Raw genomic sequence first — 7,659 nt, 5'->3', positions numbered from 1 at the left:
AGCTAGAGATGATATCGCTGTTGGTCCTGTGGTTGTAAAAATACATCATGGTCTTAAAATCTGTAGCAACTGTGTCTTAAAAGGCACCAGTGTGAGAATATGCATCTGCGTAGTATTCTTTTTTTTTCCAAAAAAAATTTTTTAAATTTAAAGTTCTGGGATACATGTGCAGAATGTACAGGTTTGTTACATGGGTAAATGTGTGCCATGGTGGTTTGCTGCACCCATCAACCCGTCACCTATGTATTAAGCCCTGAATGCATTAGCTATTTATCCTGTTGCTCTCCCTCCCCCTGCCCCCACCCCACAGGCCCCAGTGTGTGTTGTTCCCCACCATGCATCCGTGTGTTCTCATTGTTCAGCTCCCACTTACAAGTAAGAACATGCGGTGTTTGGTTTTCTGTTCCCGTGTTAGTTTGCTGAGATTATTTATTTATTTGAGACAGCATCTCACTCTGTTGCCCAGGCTGGAGTGCAGTGGTACTCAGCACAACCTCAGCTCACTGCAAACTCTGCCTCCCAGGTTCAAGCGATTCTCCTGCCTCAGCCTCCTGAGTAGCTGTGACTACAAGTGCATGCTACCACGCCTGACTACTTTTTGTATTTTTAGTAGAGACAGGGTTTCACCATGTTGGCCAGGCTGGTCTTGAACTCCTGGCCTCAAGTGATCCTCCCACCTCGGTTTCCCAAAGTGCTGGGATTATAGATGTGAGCCACCGCGCCTGGCCCCACCTCATTTATTTTTGAATCACTGTATCTTTTTATTCCCATTTCCCCTGATATCTCTCCCTTAAGCTGATCACAATTAAAAAACAAGGTTAAAACAATAAGTCAAGCTTCATTGTTTTAATTTGTGTTTATTGAAAGAGTTTTAAATACCCTGCTCTTATTTTTAAATTGGATGGATAGAATATTTTGTGAATGGTGAAGCCATCAAGCAACGAAATTTATTTTTGACTAACACACCAGAGTTTTTACATCAGAATGTTTTGAAACTACTTGGAGAGAATTCTTTCTCAGATCCTCAATGAGAGCAAGATCTTCCTTTGGGGGAAGATTTTTAGAAACAGCCAAAAATGAGTAGAATCTCTGAGGCTTTAACAGCTATCCTTAGCATTCTCTAACAAGGTTTACACTTTTCTTTCCTAGTGCCTTGGGCAAGCTCCCTTGGGTTCCACCCTCCAATACCCTCCCAAGTATGCCTGCTCGGTGACAGGATCTGGGGACAGGGCAGTTACTCTAGGTTCTTCTGTTCATAGGGCCTGCCCTGGCCCTCCTCTAGCCCTACCCTTCTCCATGGGTCAAGGATCTCATGGGCCCAAGTGGCTCTGTCCCACTAGACCATCCTTGAGGCTCCAGAAACTCCCAAGTTTCCTGCCCAAGAGTCCCCAAATGCATTTTCAGGGCCCATGTGGCCTCTCCTTCCATCTCTCCAGCCAAGGGCAGACTGCCCTGCTGCTGTGCTTACCCTTGGCCAAGGGGGGAAAGGGCAGCTGTTTGTGGGGGGCTGGGGTATCGAGGGGCATTCACCCAAGATCCCTCGTGGTGTGAGACAGAGCTGGGAGTGAAAGAAAATGGGGGAGGGGAGACCTCGAGGTTGGGGGCCCTCCTCAATGCTGTATTTTGACTTGGAACTTTAAGGAGTGTGAAAATTCTAAATCTGAACCTGGCATTCCATCTCGTTATGAAAGTATTTGTCAAGCTAGGAGGATAGAACATATTTGATTTCATGTTATGTTAGCTTGATTTATAAGTTTAAATACTGAGGCCTGTGGTCCGTGGCCTCTGTTTATACTCTTGCCCTGCATGGGTTAAGAGGCCTGAGCTGGGGCAGGCTGGTTGCTCTGGCCTGGTGTCTGCCTCCCAGCTTGGAAGACCCCATCTTCACCCCAGATCCCAGCTTTTAGCTCCCCCTTGGTGTCCTATTACTGGGCTCAGGGCCAGCCTCTTTCACCCCTCCAGCCAACCCTGGTTCTGAGAGCCCTGGGAAGGGAATTTCAACAATTGGGACCCAAACCTGGTGAATCAGGCTGGGACTCAAGCTTTTGTTTTGTTTGCTTGTGTTTGTTTCAATATGTGGGAGGCCATGAAAGAGGAGGGCTGCTTTCTTCTGTGGCAGGCTGTCTCTTCCGGCAGCTCCACAAGAGATCTGGGGAGTTGGCAGCAGGCCAGTTGCAGGGAGTAGACGGTAGTTGGAGCTCTACTGAAACAGAGAGATCAGATGTGTCAGACAGGGAGACAGTGGAGCCCAGATTCAGGGCAAGACTGTGAGTGAAGCCTGCAAAGCCATACCAGAGCTAGATCCAGGAGGAATGACTGAGCGCTGGTCTGTAGGGGACAGCAGAACCCCCTAGAAGTGTGTTTCTCAACACTCCTCTCACGGAGAGCACTGTGAGGCATCAGGAGGAGGTCTTAGTCCAGGGTGGGAGTGTAAGACCCCCAGGGGCATGTTGATGACAGCAGAGTTTGTGCAATGCCTCCTGGGATGGTGGGCTGAGTGACTGCAGGACTTCCTTCTGTTTGGGGCCCTGTTCTCTTCTGGACTCACTGCAGGCTCTGAGATGGAGTGTCTGATGGCAACATGAGTGATGAGTAGACCAGGGTATATGTAACAAGGCACTAAAGCAGAGGGCACGCTTCAACTGGCAGAGGTCCTGTTCATGGTCCAGCCCTCCAGCAGCTGTCCTGACTGGCCTCTTCCTTGCCAGAATTCTCATGGCCAATGAGTCCGGACTTCATATTTCTCCACTTATTAAATCTACAGATGTGTACCCTGTCCCTCTACGTGATAGGTCCCTCTACATTATCCCAGTAGCAGTGATAAGGCCTGACATTCTAGTGGGGTAGACAGACAAGAAATGCTACTGGCGGCGAATCCGTACAGGTCTGCAGCAACCTCAGTTCTTGCCCCCTCAGAAGGAAGAATTCGACTGAGAGACATAAGGCAGAAGGAGAGGCCGAGGCAAATTTTGGAGCAGGAGTGAAAGTTTATTAAAAAGCTTTAGAGCAGGAATGAAAGGAAGGAAAGTACACTTGGAAGAGGGCTAAGCGGGTGACTTGAAAGACAAGTGAGCTTTGAGCTTTTGACTTGGGGTTTTATACGTCAGCATACTTCCGGGATCTTGCGTCCCTTCTCCCCTCATTCTTCCCTTGGGGTCGCCTGTTGGCATGCACAGTGGCCTGCCAGCACTTGGGAGGTGAGCACGCGCAGTGTGTTTCCTAGAGTTGTACGCATGCTCACTTGAGATGTTCTCCCCTTTCCAGTCAAGTGTTCCTATAAGGTCATATACCAGTGAAACTCCACCATTTTGCCTTTGAGCGCACATGTGTGAGCCCACTCACCCAATTCCTGATCTTATCAGGAAGCTACTGATCACTAGTTTCAGGTTTTTTCCTATCTATAGGGAGACTGCCTTTCCCTGGAGCTGGCTGTGGCGGATGATTCCTTAAGAGAAACTGTTAACAACCACCCGACCATCACCTAATGTTCGCCTGACATTCCTGGTGGTGAGGCGGGGGTGGCTCTCTCCTCCTGTTTATGCCTGACTAGCTGCCCACTGTAACACAAAGACACAGAAACATACAAATGCACCTCAGTAGGACCAGAAAGCAGGGTCTGAGTGTAGAGTGTGACTGGGAGGGGGGACTGTTTTACATGGGGATGGGGGGATCGGAGTAGGCCTCTCTGAACAGGTGACATTTGAACAGAGGCCCCAAAGGAGTGAAGGAGCCAGGTGGGTACTGGAGAGAGAAATAGCGCTGGACAGAAGGGTGTGAAATGAGTGAGGGGAGGGTGGTGGAAATGAGGACGGGGAGGTAGCCAGAGTCCAGACTGTAACTGCTTGAGGGGTTCTTCCTGCTCACTGCATAAACAAAGACCACAGCATTGTAGTAGAGAAAGAGTATGATAGACACAAGCCTGACCACGCCATGTGGGAGATGGAATCTGGACTCAAATCGTGTGAAGCTTCTAGGTTAGGGGTTTTTCAAAGGCAGTTTGGGGGAAGGCCAGGTAATAGGTGCTTACTGCTGATTTGTTGGGATGGAAATGAAATCAGTGGGGGTCAAAGCTGTCCTTTGAAGGGCTGAATCACTTCTGGGTGGGGCCACAGGAGTGGAGTTGGCAGTCCAGATGGAGCCATGGGTGTCAGACATGGATAAAGCCTGGAAAGATATCTGAAAAGGCCAATCTACAATAGTGGTGTTATTTGCAGGACTAATTGGGCAAGCTGCATATCTTATAACCTCCCGAATAATGGCTGACAATGTTTATATCCGCACCTTAGCGGGATTCAGGCTTCTCTCCTCCCCCAAGCCTGATGGCCTCCCATTAGCTTTACAAAAGCAGTTGAGTTTGGCACAAGGCCTATTATTTACACTGTAGCCTAAATGTCTTCCAAATTTAGCTCAGCCCAATAGTCCAGGAATAATTAAGGGAAAGGCAAGATTGGGGGAGGTTTAGCTTAGCTTACTGTTATAATTTTTCTCACTGATATAATTTTTGCAAAGGCGGTTTCCAGATGATCTGGGGCCTCATTGGTTGTGGTGAGGACTTTGGATTTTACATATGGTGATGGGCTATTGTTGGAGGGTTCGAAGTAGGACAGTGATATAATATGACATCCACAGGGAGGGAGTCGTTGGGACTGCCAAGGTGAGAATGGACTGGAGGAGGCCAGACTGGATGCCTGGAGGTGCATCGGGAGGTTGCTGCAAACACCCAGGCCAGGGACGCCTGCGGTGTGTACTCAGTCACGTGTTCTCAACCAGAATGTAGGGAGTTTGTGTACTTCTAAGTGGAGGAATATGTATGTGGGTGTATGAGTGTGTGTGTTTATGTGCTTCTAAGTGGGGGTTGTATGTGTGTGTGTGTGTGTGTGTATGTAAGACTATTTTCATGAACCTCTAACTAGGGTGAGTTTGGCTCTGTTGCCCAGGCTGGAGTGCAGTGGCAGGATCCTGGCTCGTTGTAACCTCCGCCCCGTCCCTGGGTTCAAGTGATTCTCATGCCTCAGCCTCCTGAGTAGCTGGGATTATAGGTGTGCATCACCATGCCTGGCTAATTTTTATATTTTTAGTAGAAACAGGGTTTTGCCATGTTGGCCAGGCTGGTCTTGAACTCCTGGCCTCAAGTGATTCGCCCGCCTGAGCTTCCCAAAGTGCTGGGATTACGGGCATGAGCAACTGCACCCGGCCTCTGACTAGGTTTTAGCACTCTTTTCAATGATAAATGTAGGCAACAAACTACAATAATATGAGCAGTGCCTGGGACTTTGTCACCACTAGAAATCACAGACGTTTTTATATCACATTACATCCAGTCCCTGCAGCTCTCTGGAAATATTGCTTATAGTTATCACTACTTTGGAATTATAATAGTTATTAGACTTGCCACCAGATCTTTTTATTTAATGTGGTAATAACAAAGCACATGCATTAATATCTCATAAATCTATTCTTTAAAATATTTTGGTAAATAGATGTTAATATGATTGGTTTCCTTTATAATTCTCTGTATGTTATTTTTTGCATTTAAAAATATTATTTTCATAAAGCGGTGGCAGGAGTTATGTGGACATAGTGCATGTGGCGAGAAAGGGTCAGGTTCTGGATGTGTTTTGCAGGTAAAGCTGGCAGGACTTGCAGATGGATTAAAAGTGTGGAGCAGGAGAGGAGGGGAGAGGAGTTAGGTCTCCTGGGTGTTTGGCCTGAGCAGGTGGATGCAAACCAATGGTGTCACAGAGAAGAGGCAGATGAGGGGAGGAGCAGGTTTGGGGGCCAGGAAATGGAAAGCTTCATTTTTGCATGTTGACTATTGTAAAATGAGGAATGATGATTGTGCTGTGAAGAAATCATGTTTATAAAGCTCCCGACATGTAGTAGAGCCCAGTGGTAGCTGTGATTGGTAACTTGCCCCAGATCAAGAAAGTGGCAGCAGTGAGATGGGGGCTGGGTCTCAAGAGCAGGGTCTGGTAGACAGTCGTATGTATGAACCTAGAATCCGGTCGTATATATGAATCACACTTGATTCACATATATCATGTGTGATATGATTGCAACTTAGCAAAGTGTGTATGTGTGCGAGCAAGGTCTGGAAAATGAATTAATGAAAATGAAAATAGTGGTGTTAGGTTGTTAGGAGGCTTCAGTCTATAGATGTTATTTAAAGCTTTAGGTCTAGATACAGTAAATATTAATGCACCCATTTTCTAGAATTGAGGCTCAGAACCACAAAGCCCATTTGTTACCTGTCATGGGCAGAGGCAATTCCTTCAGCTTGGTCTTCTGCTACTAGTGTTCCCTCTTTGCTTCACCAGGCTGAAAATAACCTAGTGTGGTGGGCTAAGACCCTCCTATACGGACGACTGCAAAGACGAATTATCTGGCAGAAGCCTCCCTGTGCTAAATCTGGCACCATAAAGAAGAAATACACAACGCTTCCTTCCATGTTGACAAGTGGAACAACTTTCTCCTAATTTGGATCCCTGTGTGCCTGCGGAGCCCATGGTCACTTCATATTCAATGCTGATATTGAACTGCTCCAGCCACAGTACATTTCAGGCAGAGATTACTTTAGAAAGGTGGTAATTAGCTGCACAGCCAGAGATGTTCTCATATACGACTGCTCACATTGACACTAAACCTCAAACACTGTTTACCAGAAGCACAAGGGTGGCTAGTAATTTTGTCTCAGACACTAACGCCAGGAGCAGTCGTGACCAACGTGACTGACTGGGCCTCGGTTTCCTTACCTGTGAACCAAAAAGGTTCCATGAGGTGTAGTGAACATCCCAGAGGCTCTAAAGTCAGGTTTCACTTTTCTCTGAACTTGCTTGGTCTTGTGTGGGTGCCCTGCAATTCTGGGGAAGGTCCTCATCCAGGGAGGAGGGAGAGTTCCACGTGAGGGCATCAGGCCTTCTGTTCCTGACTCACTGCTTGGATCTGGAGTAAATCCTTCTATGTTTTGGGACTGCATCCTTTTTAAGCTCCTGAAAAAGAAGGGAAGCTTTCAGAAATGACTGGAGGGATGAATTCTTTGATTACAGAACACTTGAAACACAGTACAAAGGGCCCAGAATAATTCTTTTCTTGAATCATCATAGAAGTATTTCTCAAGTATTTTGTATCACACGGACCATGGGCATTTGTATAGAGGTAAATGTGATGCAGTGGAAAAAATGTGGGCTCCGGAGGCAGGAGACCCAGCTCCGGAGGCAGGAGACCCAGCCCCAGTCTCAGTGCTGCCACTTTCTGGGTGACCTGGGGCAAGCTGCTCATTATAGCTACTGCCGGTGCTTACTATGTGCCCGGCGCTTTATAAAAATGATTTCTTCCCAGCGCAATGGTCATTCCCCAACTTACAGATGAGGAGACAAACTGAGTGCAGTTCTCCAGCTGGGAGATGCAGGGCTAGCATCTCACGCATTCAGACGCGAGATGCCTGGACAGCCTCAACATCCATTCCTGTACCTTTGCAGTCTTCCCTCACCCCTGCAGGGAGGCCTGGGAAGAAAATGTACGTGAAGCACCTGGGACATTATAGTTGCTCAATCAACATCAGTTTTTCTCTCATTTCCGTGCTAGATATGGAAATGCAGAGAATACAGGCTGGTAGTTCCAGAGAAGATTCTTTCCATTCTCTCTCTCCCCCTGCTTCCT

The 7,659-nt window shown here is 47.4% G+C and overlaps 1 long non-coding RNA gene across 1 annotated transcript in view; it reads right to left on the bottom strand.

Annotated features, from left to right (window-relative positions):
- Positions 1-1,626: 1,626 nt before the first annotated feature.
- Positions 1,627-7,659, bottom strand: part of LOC109023414 (uncharacterized) — a 47,381-nt gene continuing 41,348 nt past the window's right edge. Inside the window, exons 6-7 of the long non-coding RNA XR_002002799.3 lie at positions 6,753-6,989; positions 1,627-2,200 (exon numbers count right to left, since the gene is read on the bottom strand). This is a non-coding gene — a long non-coding RNA (uncharacterized lncRNA). The remainder of the gene's footprint in view (positions 2,201-6,752; positions 6,990-7,659) is intronic.

This window comes from Gorilla gorilla, chromosome 16 (genome assembly GCF_029281585.2).
Source record: "Gorilla gorilla gorilla isolate KB3781 chromosome 16, NHGRI_mGorGor1-v2.1_pri, whole genome shotgun sequence".
Lineage (NCBI taxonomy): Eukaryota > Metazoa > Chordata > Mammalia > Primates > Hominidae > Gorilla > Gorilla gorilla.
This window is presented reverse-complemented; position numbering and strand designations above follow the sequence as displayed.